This window comes from Lepus europaeus, chromosome 12 (genome assembly GCF_033115175.1).
Source record: "Lepus europaeus isolate LE1 chromosome 12, mLepTim1.pri, whole genome shotgun sequence".
Lineage (NCBI taxonomy): Eukaryota > Metazoa > Chordata > Mammalia > Lagomorpha > Leporidae > Lepus > Lepus europaeus.
The window spans coordinates 85,853,149-85,872,604 of NC_084838.1; the positions used below are offsets into that span (position 1 = coordinate 85,853,149).

Genomic DNA, 19,456 nt, shown 5'->3' on the forward strand with positions numbered 1-19,456 from the left:
TTTATCAATCTTTTTAGTCCTCATACATAGAAAAGGCATCACCAAATAAACTCATAAAATGTATGTCCTCCTCAGAGAACTATATCTGAATTTTTATTAATGTGTCTAGGTGTTCTACTTTGTGGATGTTTGCTTTTTATCTTGTTAATCTTTGATCTATTTGTATGGCTCATCATTTTAGATATTACAAATCTCTGTTTTCAAAAAAATATTTTAAATGGCATTCTTTAAGAGAAGTAGTACCATGAAAGTTTTTCTTTTGTTCTACTTTATTTTGAGCAGTTAAGATGCTTTTCTAGTCTGCATTTCTAGACTCAACTCCTGATTCCAGATTTCCACCAATGCAGATCCTGAGAAGGTGATGACTCAAGTATTTGAGACCTTGCCTGCCACCCACATAGGAGGCTTGGATTGAGTTCCTAGCCTCTGCATTTGGCCCTGGTCCAGCCTCTGCATTTGTGTGAATTCTGGGAGAAAGAGACTTTATATAGGGAGTTGTCTTCATGCAATGGAAAGAACCCAAATTTAGCCTCTGCATAGCACTGTATTTGACTCTTGACTATTATTTACTAACAGTGCGAATTTGAGAGCAAAGTTCTTGGACTATTTCTTCTGTGAAATGGGAATAGTGAACCTTATCTTCCCAGGTATATTGCTATATTCAATGAGGTAATTGGAATAAAACCTTTAGTACACAGATGAATGAAATCTCAGTCATCTCTTCTTGTTCCTGTTTTTAGAGGTTCATTAAAGGCAAGTGGAAGAAGAGTGATGAGAAACTTAGAACTGAATTTTAAGAAAAGTCGAAGAAAGTACAGGATTTCAAGTAATAAGGGTAGTGGCAAAGGGAGCACTCTAGGAACACTGAAGGGGTAGAGCTCATTCTGTACATGTCATATTTTGGAAACAGTCATGACAATGATTGGCTGAGTTTCATCTGAATATTAAGGTCCTACTGTGGAATAATAAAATAATAGTTTAAGGCTGGATTATTTTTTCTTTTAATTGGTAGTCCGAGGAACTTGCACTTGGTATTTGAGGAAGCACTGAATGTTTTTTGACAAGCTTTGACGTGGTCAGTGTTGAACTTCGAGTAGTGCAATGTGGCAGGAAGGCTCATGTTGCCCTGAAAAATCTAGAAGCAAGTATACTGTAGCAGCGTCTGTGGATCCTCCACCCAGTAGATATTCCTCTCTCTTTTATAGGACACTTTGGGGCATAAAGGTTATGCCACAGCTTAAAAAGGAAACAGAAGACAAATAATGGAAAAGCATCCATATTTTCATTCCCCCTTTGAAGAAAAGCATGACATTATTTAGAATGGGACAGTGTATTATAAGCTGAAGTCATAGTGGCTCTTCCAAAAGTGGGGAGCAGCCTTAAGTGACAAAACTGCCCAGATCCTAAGAATACACAAAGGGAAAGCCTACAGAATCTTGCATTCCTAATGATACCATGGAGCTGTCAGCCCTGTTGTGATGGGAGAGAAAAAATAGTTCTATTTGTTTATCCAAATGGGGCATATATGGCTCAATTTTGTGCTACATGCAACTGAATTCAGTCTGTAACTGATGTGAGCACCAATTAGCAAATTTTACAACTGTGAGAGACAAATAAGCAATAGGAATTTGGACCATGGTGGGGACAGCATTAGTTAAAATGGAAAAGAATGAGAAATAGGAGATACAATTGGGTGATAAAATTAAGACAATTATTGATTGTATGTGTGTATGGAGGGAAAGGAAGCAATGCAATATGATTAGGACTTAAGCCTGGGTAACCAGGAAAATGGTGGCATTGTTTATGTACTGGAGCTAGTGATAAGAGAAGATAGTTCAAGTGATATGTAAATGCAAATAAATTTATTTAGACAAACTGGTAGAAAGGAAAAAGTAATGGAGAGTAAGGGAAGTATTATCAGCCCTTAGGGTTTCTATCCTTCCCCAACAGAAAACAGGCCACACTGACTGCTAAGAATTGTTGAACATGAGTTTCAACTGCAATTGGAAAATGTATAACCATTTCCTCTGGGCAAAGTAGCTAGAAATATGGCTTGCTGAGCAAAGGTGCAGGTCTGCTCTGAGAGCGGAGTGTGGGCTCGGTGACCTCTGGATGTGCTTTATAGCTCTATGATTCTATAATTATCTTAGGCTTCAAATCACTTTCTAGGGAACAGCAAATAATTCTTACTAATAAAACACAATTTGAAACTTGGAACTGAAATTACACATTTTCAATAAACTGTTGTAATAAAAATAGTGACTGGAGACTACCCCTAGGAAGAAAAGAGCTAAATATGTCGGTTGGCCACTCGTGCGAGACAAAACTTGAGTCTGTGTTGATTCATCACGCAGAAGATGTGAATGCTGCATATATGTATTTAATATAAACCTGACAGCAAATGAAAGAACTAAAAGGACATTATTATTTGACCGTGGAATCTGCGCTTAACATCAATAACTGCTCTAAAGTTTAAATTCTACATCAACCCCACTGAGAAAGTGCTGCTTGATTGTAGTTCTTCCATGAAACCTCTTTATTGGTTCTGTGGATTGAAATCCATCTCTGGGCTCCATATAATTTTGCCAACAATAAAAGGCCAATGCTATTGGAAAAGGTAGCAAGATAGTGGGAAATCTCATAGCAGTAAAAGTTACCATAAGTTCCCACAGATGCAGAAGAGCAGTAATTAGGAGGATTTTTTTTTTCAGAGGAGGCTTTAAGCAAATGACAGAGAAGAATTATTAACATGAATGACCTATGGTACAGTTATTATTTTCTTAAAAAATATTTTCTACAGAAGCATAGCCCTTGTGATCGGAAATGTTAGGGTCATATAAATAATAAAGTACAGGGATTCGTAAACTGTCCTGAGGAAGTAAGTGTTCTCCAAAAAATTATCCCATGGTAAGATAAATTTGAGACATTCTTTCTAAACAAAAACACTAAGTTTCTTTCTTGTAGTTCTTGTCAAAACCTTAATCAAATTCCATGATATACCAAGAAAGGAAATAGAGGAAGCTGCCCTCACAAAAAGCTACATCTTGGAATTATTTTTATGAGATTATTAGGGATAGGATGTGATTTTTATGTTTAAGCTTTGTGGCTTGACAGTGTTCAGATGAGAGAACTGAGGCTCAAGAATATGTAAAATAACTTGTAGCCAGTTGATGTGGATGATTTTTGCTTATCTTCTCCACTTGGAGAATTGCTTCTTCATAACATCCCTCTCTTTTTTAATGGCTACAGTTGTGGCCCAGTCATTTGCAGTTTATCACCTTCTTCTCATCACAGAGTAGTGCGTCTCAGTGGGCACCTGAATCAGATTGGTCTGATTGAGTTTTTCATTGGGAGTTTGGCACTGGTATCAAGAAATTCAGTCTCTCCATCTCTGTAAGGCTAGAAGTATGTAAGGTGTCAGTGATATTTTTAGTTTATGTGAATCAAAGAGGTGAAGGAAGAAGTGAGGTCAGTCTGGAAACAGAAAAAAAATCAAAACACAAAACAGAAAAATCCACAAATGCTTAGGGAGAGAGAGAACACTCTGGAAGTGTTTTAAGTTCCCCTTTACACTTTGTTTAGCTTTTTGCCTCCCACTGGGGTTCTTAAAGCTCAGTTGATGTTTTGGTTCAAGTCCAAAGACTTCTTTTAATTGGCAGTCCAAGTAACTTGCACTTGGTATTGGGGAAGCATTGAATGTTTTTTGACAAGCTTTGACATGGTCAGTGTTGAGCTTTGAGTAGCGCAATGTGACAGGAAAGTTCATGTTGCCCTGAAAAATCTAGAAGCAAGGATTAAAAAAACAAAAAACAAAAAACAAAACAAAACAAAAAAACAAATGGATCGACCCCATTTGAAGACTGTCAGGGTGGTTTTATCTTCCTTAGTCTTCTTGCTCTACTCAGGACTTCAGGTGATTGGATGAGGCCCCTGCACATTGTGGAGGGAAAACTGCTTTACTTACTCTGCTGTTTCAAATGTTAATTTCCTTCCCAAAACACAAGAATGTGATATTCATGGGAATATCTAGGATGTTTGACCAAATAGCTTGGCGCCCAGTGATCCAATCAAGTTGATAGATAAAATTAACCATCACAGGAGATTGCACAGACAGCTAGCAGTGTCTCCATAGAGGTAAAGAACATCATTATATAACTTTTTGGGTGTTTTCAGTAGTGGTATGTTTGCAAAAATGGATTATTGGGTTTAAATAATGGGAAATATTTTTAATGACTTTGATATAAAATTTCCAAATGCTTTCATAAAATATGTGGACAATTTGCAGATTCTCTACCAATATTTTAGAATATGTGTGTCCTGGCCGGCGCCGCGGCTCACTAGGCTAATCCTCCGCCTTGCGGCGCCGGCACACCGGGTTCTAGTCCCGGTCGGGGCACCGATCCTGTCCCGGTTGCCCCTCTTCCAGGCCAGCTCTCTGCTGTGGCTAGGGAGTGCAGTGGAGGATGGCCCAAGTCCTTGGGCCCTGCACCCCATGGGAGACCAGGAGAAGCACCTGGCTCCTGCCATCGGAACAGCGCGGTGCGCCGGCCGCAGCCTGCCTACCGCGGGTGAACCAACGGCAAAGGAAGACCTTTCTCTCTGTCTCTCTCTCTCACTATCCACTCTGCCTGTCAAAAAAAAAAAAAAAAAAAAAGAATATGTGTGTCCTGAATTAGCCTCAATATTATGGTTTTTTAAAGTTGCTTATTTTGGGGGCCTGTATTGTGGCACAGCAGGTAAAGCTGCTGCCTGAGATGCCGGCATCCCATATTGGCACTGGTTCATGTCCTGACTACTCTACTTCTGATTCAGCTTCCAGCTAATGACCTGGGAGAGAAGAAGATGGCCCAGGTTCTTGGGCTCCTGCACCCATGTGAGAGACCAAGATGAGGCTCCTGGCTTCACCCTCTCCATTGCAGATAGTTTTGGGGAGTGAACCAGCAGATGGAATCTCTCTCTCTCCCTCCCTCCCTCCTTCCCTCCCTCTCTCTTCCTTCCTTCCTCCCTCCTTCCCTCTCTCTTCTTTCCTTTCTCCCCCTCTCTCTCTCCCTCCTTTCTCTCTCTCTGTAACTCTTTCAAATAAATCTCTTAAGAAATAGCTTATGTTTTAGGTATAATTTTAGTATTCTAATTTTTATTAAATGATAAATATACTTTCCTCATGTTTGTCCATCTCATATTTGTATTTCCTTATTTTGTGTTTTTTAAAATGATTATTTATTTATTTGAAAGGCAGAGTTACAAAGAGAAAAAGAGAAGGAGAGATCTTCCATCCGCTAATTCACTCCCCAGATGACTTCAACAGCCGGTCCTGGGCCAGGCAGGAGCCAGGCACCTGGAGCTTCATCCAGGTCTTCCACATTAGCATTTAGCTGGATTGGAAGTGGAGCGACTAGAACTTAACCAGCAACCATCTGAGATACTGGCACTGTAGGCAGTTGTTTAGCCTGCAGCACCATAGCACCAACCCCATATTTTGTGTATTTCTATAATTAGCAGTGCTTTTAAGTATTTTATAGATTCTATCAATTTGTATATATTTTTGAATTCTTCTAGCCTTTCCCTTTTTGTCTGAGTTTTCTACTGAATCAATTCTTTCTTCTGAATTGATTGGACAATGGAGCTCAGTAGCATGATGATTTTATTTTTTCTTTAATAGGATTGACTGGTCAATTGATTTGTTGGCCTGACATAGAACCCCAAATAAACATTTTTTGCTTTGGAGAAGTTGATTAAAAAGCTGTTCATTGCCATTTAGGAAGAAGGATTTCCCAAGAGAGAATAGAAACGGTTCGATATTTACATTGTTGATTTTACTTTAAATCGGTAATTATAGTAAAAAAAAAAATAAGGTTAGAGCCAATTGGGAGAGCTTCCTTAATTCTTGAACATTTATAAGTGTGCCCTAACTAACGGAAAGGGTAATAGAAGGCTTGGTTGCTGATTGTGAGCTTGTTCAGGCATGGTCCAGCTCTACTTGACAATGTTACTTGAAAAAGATCATCATTTTAGCATCAGTACTAATCTTACCACTCTTTGATCTTCTTTTGCCACCTAAAGGATTTACAAATTCTCATCTATGTCCAGGCAAAGTTTGTAACATGTAATTCACAATTTCAGTATGTGAATCAACCAGCTATCTCTAGGCCTAAAAAGAGCCCCTTCCCTAGGGTTGAGAAAACACAGCTTCATTTTTTTTTTTCCATACTCCAGAGTAACTTGTGACTTAAGAGACAGCAAACCCAAGTACAGGGAATTAATAGGACAGAATAGAAATTTTTGTCAGAACTTAACTAAATTTAGTACTGATCTCTTGAGAAAGAAAGAGGGAAGAAAACCTAATTCAACACCCAATTATTTTTTTAAAAAAAAGGATCTAAAGACATAGCAGGAAATTAGACCAGCCAGTTTGACATCAGTTAAGTCTCAGAGCATTTTAAAAAGATCAAATGCTGGAACATTTAAAAAGCACAGCTTGATAGCAGTCAATTAAGGTGGCCTCAGGATGTGGCCAGGAGATTTCAGTAATTTGTGTGTGTACAGCATGGATGAAAATTCTAAAAGGCATTGCCCTAAGAATCAAGAAAAACATAGTAAAAGTCATCAAGTAGGATATGGCTATTTGACATAGCCCTTTTCTTGATTTTTTTTTTACTTAATTACTGAAGCATGAAATCCTGGGAACCCATAGAGCCTGGCAAATTGAATTAATAGTTGAGTAAACTTGGGTATAAGTCAAATTCAATTTCAAATCCTTAGCAACGCAATTTTGTGTTCAGATCCTTGTTATTCAGTGCTGCTAAGACTTTAGGGGTAAAAGGATCTTATTCAGGCATAATCAACTGGGCACGTGCTTCTCAAAGTGTGTTCTCTGAGCCATTGCTTACATAAAATGTCTTCCTCAAGATAAGTACAGAACTTGAGTGTTCAGAAAGTTTTATAGCCTTTGTGACTAAGTACTTTCCTGAAAACATAGGCTTGACATTTTTTGTATCTTGTTAATTTCAGCCTTAGCAATTAATTTTATTGTATTTTACAAAATTACAGGTACATGTCTTATTGAAATAAAAAATAGTACTCTGCCACAGATAGTCTACGAAGTACACATTGACATTTTTCTTAAAGAAATGTAATTTAAAGCATAATGTGTGCTGTGTTATTAGAAAATACTATCCTGTTTTTTTTCTGTTAGTGAAAAAAAGTCAAGCATAATTATCTCAAACATATTTGTCAAATGGCTTTCAGAAACAGCCAGTTGAAGAAACTTAGTGGATTGAAAGGATCTAAAAAATGTCTTTTGCAATGAGCTGTAGCTATCACTATAGTGTGTTGAAAAGTAAGTTGGATCCTTGTTATGGGTTTTCAGGCCCTCCCTGATTAGAAGTATGTATATCCTTGTGATTTTGCATTTTCTACCACAAAATATCAAGTGTGTTACCCTACCATGTAGAATTAGGGCATCAGTAAATGACTTGTGTTGACTAATAGAATATGGACACAAGTAAATATGACCAGCAGAATACAAGCACAAGTGTACCAGCCTTTGGGACAGAGCCTTAAAGGCATTGGGGATTTCACTTTGAGAAGAGCACACTGCAGATGTCTGCTGTCCCTGGGGCATAGGTCTTGGAATGAGATATGTGGAGCAGAACTAAACCTGACCCATAGTTTAGAGCTAAGTCAGCTAAACTATAGCCTGGAGTTTAGTCATCCCAGCCAACCCCCAGACCTCTAAGCCAGAAAAATAACTGTTCATGGTTGTAAGCCATCTAATTATGAGGTCGGTTTGTTATGCAGCATTACTGCAGGGATAGGTGACCAGCACAGTTGAAGTATGATGCATTGTGTGTCAACTGGTGGCATTCAGCTGCCCTGTTCAGCCTGGAAACTTCTTCTGAATGTTATTTTCACATATTCAGCTGCTTTTTTTGACATGTCAACTTAGGTTTCTAATGGGCAACTTGAGTGTGACACATTGAAACCTTAAGTTTTGGTTCACCTACTGCCATCCACAACGTTGCCCACTTCTTGGTAAATGACAACTCTATCAGTTGCTTAGACCACTGTCCTTGGACCCATCGTTAATTTCTTTCATATTCCACATCTGGGGGCTGTGCAATAGTGTGATATACATCCTGAATCTGACCATGTCTCATCCAATCCATTGCTTCTTTCCTAAGTCACTCCCTTTAGCCATTCTTTTATTTCTCTGAGATCTGTTCTCCATGATTGCACTGAGGATGTTTCTGATTCAGGACTTGTCTTTGAGATCATCTCTCTCCAGATATCTACAGGTGTATTGCCTCCCTAGTCCCTTCAGAAATTCGCTCACATATCAGTGTTATTATGGATAGAATAGTAACTACTATTACATCACTTGTTCAGCTTGTCCTGTACTTTATTCTTGAGTTTGGCACTCATTATCTAGCATGTTTCATATTTACACATTTATTATCTTCCTTCTTGTACCAGAATTAATGGAAGCTCTCTGACAATAAGACTATAATATGCATGGTCATAACCCCAACATTAAGAACACCCAGCACATAGAAGGCACATGGCGAATATGTGCTGATGAAAGAATGGACTCAGTATGGCCCTGTTAAGCCTTGGAATTGTTCAGTGTGAGTCAGATATTTAAATACTGACTGAAGAATGTAAAAGTAAAGGAAGACCCAATTTCCTATTTTTAGCAGAATGTACTTGTTGGCCAAATAGGCAGAATAATCTTTGGTTATAGGTCTTATAGAATAAAAGCACTTAGTTAGATTTAGTAGTGGTGAGTGGGTGCATTTTTATCTTAATATAGAAGACATTAACATTATATTCAGTGTTTTTAATTTGTATGAGATGATTTCTTTAAGAAATTTTAGTTCGTTTTTGAGCCAGGTCATTTGTAGAACTTGCTCAAAGATGGAGGGTGAGAAAAGATCAGGGAATTTTAGAACTGGAAAGTCTATTTTTATTTCAAGAGAAAAATAATCTTTCCAGGAAAACTTTGGGGATCTGTGAGGAGACGAGGCTGGCCAGGTAGGAGGTGGGGACTGTCACTTGCAGGTTTTGCACACACTTACAGTTTTCTGGCATTTCGGCAGCCTACCGTTTTGGTGAGGATTCTATATGTTATTTTAGCAGCAAGATCTCTGCCAAGATCATGAAGGGAGTGCAAACTCCAGGAAATCTTGTAACAGAAGCAAAAATGTTGTCATCCGCTTGGATTTCAGACCTGCAAAACTACAGCATACCTACCTACCACGGATGGGAATTCGGAGACTTCTGTCAAGAGTTCCTGCTCAGAAGTGACAGAACTCTAATATCATTTTACAATCTCCTCCTCTGGATGAGACTTCGAGTCTTATCAATACTTTATTTTTGTAATATTGAGTTTTCCACAAGACTGTGTGCACAGCTAAATATATTATTAGAAAAAGAAAAAATTAAGGGAAGAAAGATACTATGTTTTTAGCAAACTCAAATCTCTTCACTTTATTCTGACTTTGTTTTCAGGGAACAAGTAAGACCTGTATAATTAGTTTTCCCTGAGGGGGAAGGGAGACAGACTTACATAACACATGTTAAATAATGATGATGTGCCAGGCGCTATTCTAAGAGTGTCACATATGCTTTCTATATATGAAGTTTGCGTTTTACGCATAACCTCTTTTAAGGATTAGAGTGCTGTATTTTGGAGTCACATATTCCCACTATTTCAGAGAGAAAAGCAAGTGTACCTTGACTTGCTATCTGAGACCCAGAAATGTTTGGTATTTTTCCCAGTACTGCGGAGCAAGTATGGAGCGTAGTAAGGACAAATATTGGACACTCATTCAGGATTAAAGCTTTCCTGGAATTATCCATTGTTTCTGTAACTTCCGTGGGCAATTTATATTCTGACATTAGAGCAATATTACAATATGAGTAGTTTTGTGTGATGAGTATTCAGGAAAACAATTCTTCCCCTTGGATAAGAAACTGTAATTACTCAATAGCTTTACCTTAATTCTTTTTCCTTTTGGCATTGTTTTATATTGCAGAATGCAAAGTGAGGACTGACTACATTCAGAAGGACTCTTCATAGGAAAATCTAGTACTGTAATGAGGGCACTTCAAAAAACTACATGGAAAGTGCAATGAGAAAATGATTTTATTTTTGTGCAGAAAAATTTTGAAATCCATGCATAGTTTTTTCATAATACACATATTCCAGTAGCTTCTTGAGGACCTCTTGAATAAGAGTATTTCAAATTTTTTTTTTTGCATCAGAATAAACTCAACTTTTAATTCTATTTTCCATGAATAGTTTGAAAAGTCCTTGTATATTTCCTCAATTTAGGGGGGTTAGAATAGTGAGGTGGAAATGTAAAATCTTGTTGGAAGTGTGTTTGGGCCTTTGGCCTGAACTCGCCCAGCTTGCTCCAATCTCACATGCATCACGATTGTCCTTATCAACACCCAGTAGCAGAGTGGAGCATATTTAACCTTGCTGTTTAATGCTCCTGCACCAAGCTTCTGGGAAGTGATAGCCCAGAATGGCTGTTGGTTCCTCAGCCACTCCACCAGATACAGCAGAAACATCTCCACCAGAAGTGAAAATGATGCTGTCTCAGGGCTGCCACCAGCCCACGAGATGTTTAAGGCTGGCTTACAGGAATGAAGAAACAAAGGGTTATTTTTTGCAGGATTTTTAAAAAATTTTTTAAAGAAAGCTTTTATTTAATGAATATAAATTTCATAAGTACAACTTTTGGATTATAACAGTTCTTCCCCCCAATACCCGCTCTCCCACCCCCAAACCATCCCACCTCCTACTCCCTCTCCTATCCCATTCTTCCTTAAGATTCATTTTTAATTATCTTTATATACAGAATATCTACTCTATACTAAGTAAAGGTTTCTGTAGTTTTTTGCAGGATATTTGAAAAAACAGATCATAGCTTTTCCTCCAATGGAACTGCCACTTCTCTGACTTTTCCCTTTCCATCTGCTTCACCTATATAGGATCTTCATGCTGATGTTTCTTAGGTACTATGAAGTATTTGAAAATGAATTGAATCCCAAGAATTTTCCTCTTTGTCTCCCCTCCCCACCCCATGCCCAGTAACTGCATTATTATTCCCTAGGGGTTGAGTGATTTATTATCCTGACCCTGCTGGTGAGATAAGCAAAAAACTAATCCAGAAGGAACAACTGTCTCTGTTTCTTTGAGTGATGGGGAGAAAATTTTAAATAATGGTTGATGTTTTTAAGAAATGTAGGGAAAACTAGAAAAGAAAAATGCCTTTCTTCCCTTTGACATTAGCTATGGGCTACTACAAGCAGAAACTTTTGTTTTTCTTTTTCCTCTACACTCTGAAAATATGATCTTCATTTATGTTTGTTGGAAATTAAGCACTTTCATTAAGGAAATATATTAAGTTAGTAAATAATACAGCCCTCTATAATGTTTTCACCTAAGTTTTTATTTTCCTTTTTTTTTTTTTTTTTGGTTTTTAACTTGTTTGGTCTCAGTTTTCTTAATTTGGGTTGAAGGGGATGAGTAAGTAGTTTCTAGTTTCATTTATGGATTCATTCAACGATGGTACTGATGATTTTATGTCAGGTGTGATGTTGGTGCTCAGAAAAACAGAGGTGGGAAAATAAACTTTGCCCATATGAAGAGGTCAGAATCCCTTCCTTATTCAAACTCATGCGCTGTGGTGGGCAGCCATGGGGATATGATCTAGGGAGTGAAATTATAAAGAGGAGAGGACTGGTACAATTCTGGGCTAGAGAGAGGTGGACCAGCAGGATGTATAACATAGAGTGAGACTGTAAGAGTTCAGTTTGTATATTCAATAGAGAGACTCACAATAAACATTAAATTGATGTGTAGATATGTAGAAAGAGATCACAGAGATTTTTGTATCCTTAATCAAACTTGTCATTTCAAACAACCTAGACTGAATCATATCTTGGGGTTTTATGTTCTAAATAACTAGATTTCTGAATGAAATGGATTATTTGACTTGAAATTACAAAAGCACATAGATTACTGAACCATTAAATTTTTAACTAATACCAATAATACAAAAAACATACCTCTGCAAACACTCATATGGAGAAGATGATTTAAAAGCATTTGACAAAAAAAAGATCGAATGCTGACCACCTATCAGGCTTAGGTGATTGAGGTCATCTTGCAATGTATATAACATTGGCATGTGCCCACCCTGTGACACTGAGATTCTACATTTAGGACTTTATTTTAAAAAAATAATTTATGTTCTTTGATTATCAAACAAGAGACTACTGAAAGAGTTACATGTCACAGTACAATAAAGTATTTGATAAAAAAATAAAATGATAAGCCCCAAATACATTTATTGACATGAGCAAGTGTCCTCATATTATTGCTAAATATAAAAAGCAAATTACAATCAGTATGTAGAGGAGTACCTTATTTTTAATATATCAGGGTACTTTACCTGATATATTAAAAGGTTTTAAAATGTTCATGCGTACACACACACACAGACACAGAAAGCATGCTCACAAACTCAGATCTGGTTCACTTTATAATTTAAAAATTTTATTATCTGTGCTTTTGATATTTTTCAATGAGCAAACCATATTTTCAAAAACACTTCCAGTTACAATATTATTTAATAAAATTAACTGAAATTGAAAAAATCATTTTGTTGACTTCAAAGTCACTTTGGCTGTTGGTATTGGGAAAAACCCAGAGCTTCCATGACTGCATTGCATATCTGAGTCACCTGTGCACATGTGCATGTGATTCTGCATGTGTAAGTCGGGGCCTGAGACTCTGCATTTCATATAAGACTCCAGGTGTTGCCTGTGTTGCTAGTTTTATACCACATTTATTAAAATTAAAATTAGAGGGAGATTGAGAATGTTCTACTCCCATTCACTAGTTCATTCCCCAAATGCTTGCAATAGCCAGGGCTGAACCAGGCTGAAGCCAAAAACCTGGACCTCAAGCCAGGTGTCCCACATGGATGGCAGGGGTTCAACTACTTGAACCATTACCTGCTGCCTCCTATGTGCTTACTAACAGGAAGCTGCAAGCAGGAGCAGAGCTTCAGTTTGAACCCAGGGCCACAATATGGGATGTAGGCGTTTCAAGATGCTGTATCAAATGCCCACCCAATAGCAAATTCTTAAACTGTTAAAAGCCTATGTTTCAAGGTTTCATTCATTTCTTTTATTGTGCATATTTTGGTATAGACAGAAAGATGCATGCAATAATGAAAGGTTTATGAGAAAAATTAACAATGAGGTTTTTGTGTAATGATTCTCTTAACTAATAAACAGATTATATTTCCAGAGATCCCCAAGGTCTTTCTGAATTCATGTGGCTATCCCGGACTTCTCAGTCTCCTAGTAGAGTTGTCCTCTCAAAGTAGAGTCTCATTCTACATAAGTTCTTGGGACCAACTTCATTTGATGCTGACCCTCTGTAAGTTTCTCTGCCTTAGAGAATGCTTCTATGATAAAATAATCAGTGCTTCAATATCAATTCTTTATTGGTTTTCTAAGCTTACTTAAATTGTTACAACATTTAACAAGTTTCTCTAGGTCCTTAATTCTAAAGAATGAATAAAGCAGCAAATTTAGGCAAGGCAAAATCGAGAGATTTTCCCCAAATGCCTCTGACTTCACTGCCACACAGTGCTCAAATTCAAACCTATTGAAATTTATCCCTTATTCTAATTTATTAAGCAATACAAGGTCTAGCAATTCAACTAAAGAGCTAATCCAGTTTTTAAAAATTACTAAATGGTCCTGTCAGCCTGCTTAATCAACCAATATAGCTGTTATATATTTATTATTTTTAATGATGTAATTGGTAAGGAAATTGGTGCTAACATCATTTATTATGGAATCTAGGGTTCTGATATTAGCCAAGAACAAAACTCTGACAATATACCAAGCATGTATTTGTTATTCATTTATTTTATGTGGTCTATTCTGCTAGACCCTGAGTTCCTTTAATGCAAATTACTTCTTATGCAATTGATAGAGAAATGATGTCAGCATAAGAAGGTGTACCCTAAGACTAATAATTATGTTCATATGATGATATATTTGTGTAAAGTTTACTAGAATAGGCATTTAATTTCTGTTAACACCCTTACTGCCCTGTGAGACTTCTCTGTAAAAAAGCGATAATTGAAATTTGATATTTATTGCCATTGTGTTTATTTTTAAACTATTTATTTATTTATTCATGAATGAATGAATGAGACAAAGAAAGCTCTCATCCATTGGTTCAGTCTCCAGATGCTTATGAATGTCAGGGCTGGGCTGGACTGGGCCAAAGTCAGAATTGGGGAACTCAAGCCAGGTCTTCTGTAGATGTGGCAGAGACCAAGTCACTTTGGCTATAAACTGCTACAGATCCCAGGATCTGTATTAGCAGGAAGCTGGAGTCATAAACCAGAGCCGGTATCAAACCCAGGTGCTCTGATGTGGAATGTGAGCATTTTAACTGCGAGGCTAAATTCTCATCCCAAGTTGGTGACTTTGTAATGAGCAACCAGTGAGTACTTAGGGCTGATGGATCATAGCCAGAATATACCAACAGAAGCAATTCATTGAGAGCAAGAGGTACATTATAAGAGTTAATGCCTTGGCTCCTGAGTCATTCCTATAATACAGTTAATGAAAAGAGGAAAAAAAATATATAAACACACACACACACACATTTTTGGAGAACTAACTACATTTCATGATGATTTGACACAAAAACAGTAATTGACATAGATAACTCATAATATGTTACTGGAGGGAGGACATCAACAACTAACTTGTTAATGAGTGTTGAAAATCCCTGTCATTCACTATCCAGGGAGGCTCAAAGTCCCACAGTCTTGTAATCTTAAGACTTTGACAGGAAACTTGACACATATTTCCCCCAAATTAGCAATATATCTAAACACAAGTAAAACATTCCAATAAGTGGTAGAGCTGAAAAAACTTTTCTAAGCTAACAATAAGAAAAAATAATGTGGTCAACTTTGCTTGTGGAGAGGCTGAACTTTTTTCTCTAAAGAAAATACAACTATTGAGGCATGGCCTCTGGCTAGGCTTAGTCCAGATTCATTTTTCTATGAGAGAAGAAATTTAAGGAAGAGATGTAGGTAGAGGTGAGTAGAGAAGCAAACTTTACTGAAAGCAAAAGTATATCCTTGGGATTGAATTCTGGCAAGCTGGGGAGAGAATGAGCTGCCATCAAAAAGGTTTGGGGCCATCACAGTGGGTGGTAACTGGAGTAGAGCTTAATTGAATATTCAAAGGGGGCAGAGTTTAGGACACAGGCTTGAGTCCCACTCATTTCCTTGCCAATTTTTGGAAGTCTTGGAAGTGTCATTGCATCATGTGGGTGATGGGAGTGGGGTGTCGGCCATGGTAATTTTAACATGATTACATTATAATAAATTTAAGTTCATTGTGGGGGTGTAGCTTGCAGACATACTGAATCTTTTTAGTTGGCTCCAATTCTAAGTTGCACAGTCTCACTAGTTGCAGTTTTCTGCTACATGAAAGAAGAGGTAGGATACTGCATGGAAAGGCATCTTGCGTGATGCATAAAATGTGTAGTATGTGGTGCTGCAGAGAAGGATGGTGGTTTGAAACATGCAAGCCAGAGCTGCTGTGTGGGCTGAGGCTACCAGGCAGGGTCAGGTGAGCAGAGCTACAGTGGACAAGGCAGCCAGGGTGATGTTGGTATGCTTTAGCTTCTCTTGCTAGTACTATCTGCCTGCCTATATCATTACCATTTTATTGTCATACAAAGTGGCAATCAAGGGAAATGCAAACAAAAATCTAGTTGGCAAAGTTTTGTAGGGGTTGGCCAGACCAGTTTATTAATGAAAATGGTTTTTTTTTCTGGGTGTTGTGATATTATTGGCATTATTAACATTTGAAAACTTGTAAATTATTGCAATTTATTTGCCTACATGTCTAACTTCTAAATGATCACTTTTTAAAACAAAATTTTTTTTTTGACAGGCAGAGTGGACAGTGAGAGAGAGAGACAGAGAGAAAGGTCTTCCTTTTGCCGTTGGTTCACCCTCCAATGGCCGCCGCGGCTGGCGCGATGCGGCCGGCGTACCGCGCTGATCCGATGGCAGGAGCCAGGTGCTTATCCTGGTCTCCCATGGGGGCAGGGCCCAAGCATTTGGGCCATCCTCCACTGCACTCCCTGGCCACAGCAGAGAGCTGGCCTGGAAGAGGGGCAACCGGGATAGAATCCGGTGCCCCGACCGGGACTAGAACCCTGTGTGCCAGCGCCGCAAGGCGGAGGATTAGCCTGTTAAGCCACGGCGCTGGCCAAAACAAAATTTGATATTTATAACTTTGCATTTTTTTGCTTAAAGTTTCAAATACATGAAGCTTCAAATTTTGCAAAACCTGGATCTGTCCCCTAGTATCAGACAAAATTGAAAATTGAGCCACCTAGCATTTTAATATTTGAATTCAGGAGCAAGCTTTTTCACAGCAAAAGAGAAAGCCTCTGCAAAGGGTGAATAACTTAAGAAAAATCTCTAAAGACACTCCTTCCTTTCATGCAAAATGGCTAATTTTGTTTTATTCACAAACACTACACTGTTCATGTTCAGCTATGTGGGGAAACTGCCAGTGCAGGTGAAAAATCTGTGAAAGCAGTTCCACCAGTAACCACCCTCAACCTACTCCCATTTCCCAAACTTTTGAAGGTCATCAGTCCTCAGTGTATTGTGGATTTTGGTAAAACTAGTCTGTCTGTGTGGGCTCATCCTGCAGGCCCACAGTATCGGGATGGTGGGATGACAGTTTTGATGAATATGTCAGTTTACTAGTAGTTAGACACAAGTTTTTATAGGGTAGGCAAAGGGGAGTAGCTAGCTCAGGGTAGCAACACTAATTCTATAGGATAAAGCTGATACTGGTGCGGCTATGCTGCTCCAATCAGCTTGAAGGTCACATAGCCTTCCAGGTGGTCTTATGGGTCTGGGCCTCACCTGGGAGCTGTTTACCTGATTGACAATTACAAGGCCTCTCAACAGAAGTGGGGGTGGGGGAAACGTGCCTGGGACCTCTGTGGCCTACTGGCAGTCAGGCCATATGTGGGGGTCTCAGTGTGCTGAGCCCTCTACCAGGGTTTCTCCTGGGGGCATGGTGTGCCATGCCCTCTTAACCTCCTGCATGGCTTAGGCAGGCAGTCTCCCAGCCAGGCACAGGATCATGCACATGTTAGAGGTCCTTGTTGTCAGGACCAGCATCTCAAAAGACAAGACATGAGTCCAGAATATAAGTTTGCAAAGAATGATTGAGAGTGTAAGTGCACACATCTGAGGAGAGTTAGATGCTGTAGTATTGTGTTATTGTCACTAGTAATAGAGATAGGACACTTGTTCGATGCTTCCTAGGTTTTTAAGTTGATTTGCCCACTTCTCCTTTTCTTCCAGACCTTATTGTTTTAGTGCATGATCACATTTGAAGCTTTTTCTGGTGCCAATTATGATGATCCAGCAGAAACATTTGCATTTATACTTTGCCTGTTTGTAGAAGATTTATAGTGGTTTCTAAGGTAGACATGATGCAAAGCAAAAATGCAAGGTCTCAGAGAGGGGAAGTCATCTGAGGGAAGCAGAGGGTAGAGATTTTAGGATCACAAAATCCAAAACAGTGGCAAGAATTTGTCTTCAAGGGGAAGAAGTCCTGACAGACTGGGCATTGTTTGTCTCTTTTTTTCTGGCACCTAAGGTAGGCAGGAAAATCCAGTCTTCATGGAGTTTTTATTTTGGGAAGGAAGGAATCACAGAAACATGTATATATATTGGAGCATCACTGTGAAGAGCTCTTAGTAGGTACTCCAAAAACGTGGGAGAAGAAATACGGGCTTTGCAGTCAATTGCCTGGTGCTCCTCCCAGCTCAGCGACCTGTTAGCTTTCTGACCTTGAATGTGTTATTTAGCTCTTTCAACTTGGCTTCCTCTGTGACAAGCGGATAATAACAACTATCCCAGAAGCCAAGGTAAGCACCTAATAATGTTATATGGTAATACTGTTGTTGTAGTTGTTATTATTTCACAAGAGATATGGAAGCATATTTCAGATGGACAGGTTATTATACACCATTTTAGAAAATCAAAGGCCATACCATTTGATTATTACCTAGGGAGGCCTTACTGTGGACACTGTTTTCTGACTTAAGGTCCAGCACTTGAAAATTATGATGAGAGAGGTCTCTCCTTGGGCAGATGCTATGGGAGACCCATTTTGTGAATGCTTAGAAATCTGGGACACATACTGCTTTTCATGACTGATGAAAATAGACATTGCTGGCTAGATCCTAGCCCTGAGGCTGACCCCGCCTAATCTGTGGTTGGGAGGCAGTGACTCCTGCTTGCTGACCTGTGAGCCTGGTGATGCAAGGTCCCAAGTCGGTTAGCAGAGGCTTCAGCACGAACTCTGTGGAGGGAGCAGCGGCCCCTGGACTGTCTGCCTGAGGTGCCTGCATTTGGGTCCAGGGAACTCAGCAAATGTGAGCCACCTAATCAAATCTGCCCACTTCTCCACCAGATACTAATCTGCCTTTCCAAGTCTTGGGTTACTGCCTGGCAGGAGACGGCAGGTGCCAGACCGCAGAGAGCTCCCAACACTTGAAGCCTCGGATTTCACTTTGCCCCTGCACATTAGGGTGATGGCGGCAGCAGGAGGGAACTGTCTGCACCACACGCTGTGGAGCCAGGGAGGTGAGAACGTGTCGCTGCCATCGTGGAGCCATTTAAGGGCTGTGGCTTCTGTTACTATCTCTATAGAAATGGACTGGATAGTGCCTTTTAGACTGAAGGAGGGGAGTGAAACCCACTAGATTTTATGTCTGTTTTATATCAGCTTTCAACCTTAAACAACTGTATTAAGTGCTCTTTGGGTTAGACTGAAATGCTTAAAGAACCTCGTTATGGAGGTTAATTATCATGGCATTTTATAAAGGGGAAAGAGGAGTCCAGCTGGGAGAATCTCACTCTCTGCACGCTGACAGTGCTGGTTTGGATTTCAGTAACTACAAGAAGGTGCATTTTGCATTTTTTGCAGATGTACTTTGCAAGACAGGAAACTGGAAGGGGCAGGGAGGAGGAAAAAAAAAACCTCAACAATAAACATCAACGATCTGTTTTCTTCTTTGAAATTGTAAATTATGTTTAAAAAAAAAGAAATTGGAACATGAATAGACAAAGGCTTTATTTATTGCCAGGAGAGGCCCATTAGGATGCTGCACAGTGTTTCCATGGCATTGTGGAGGCATAAACAGCAACACTGGCTAATGCATTCAGTTAGGTCTTGATTTTAAAGTCTAATGTGCAATCTAAATATATATCACATGTATTCTTGCTATTTAGCGAGCTATTGTATATCCAGCAGTGAAGGGAGCACTAAGTGATGTGGGGCTGTGATCTGTTTGTAG

The 19,456-nt window shown here is 39.0% G+C and overlaps 1 pseudogene; it reads right to left on the minus strand.

Annotated features, from left to right (window-relative positions):
* Positions 1–3,429: 3,429 nt before the first annotated feature.
* The window catches only part of LOC133771049 (UBX domain-containing protein 6-like), a 52,943-nt pseudogene continuing 36,916 nt past the window's right edge, over positions 3,430–19,456 (minus strand).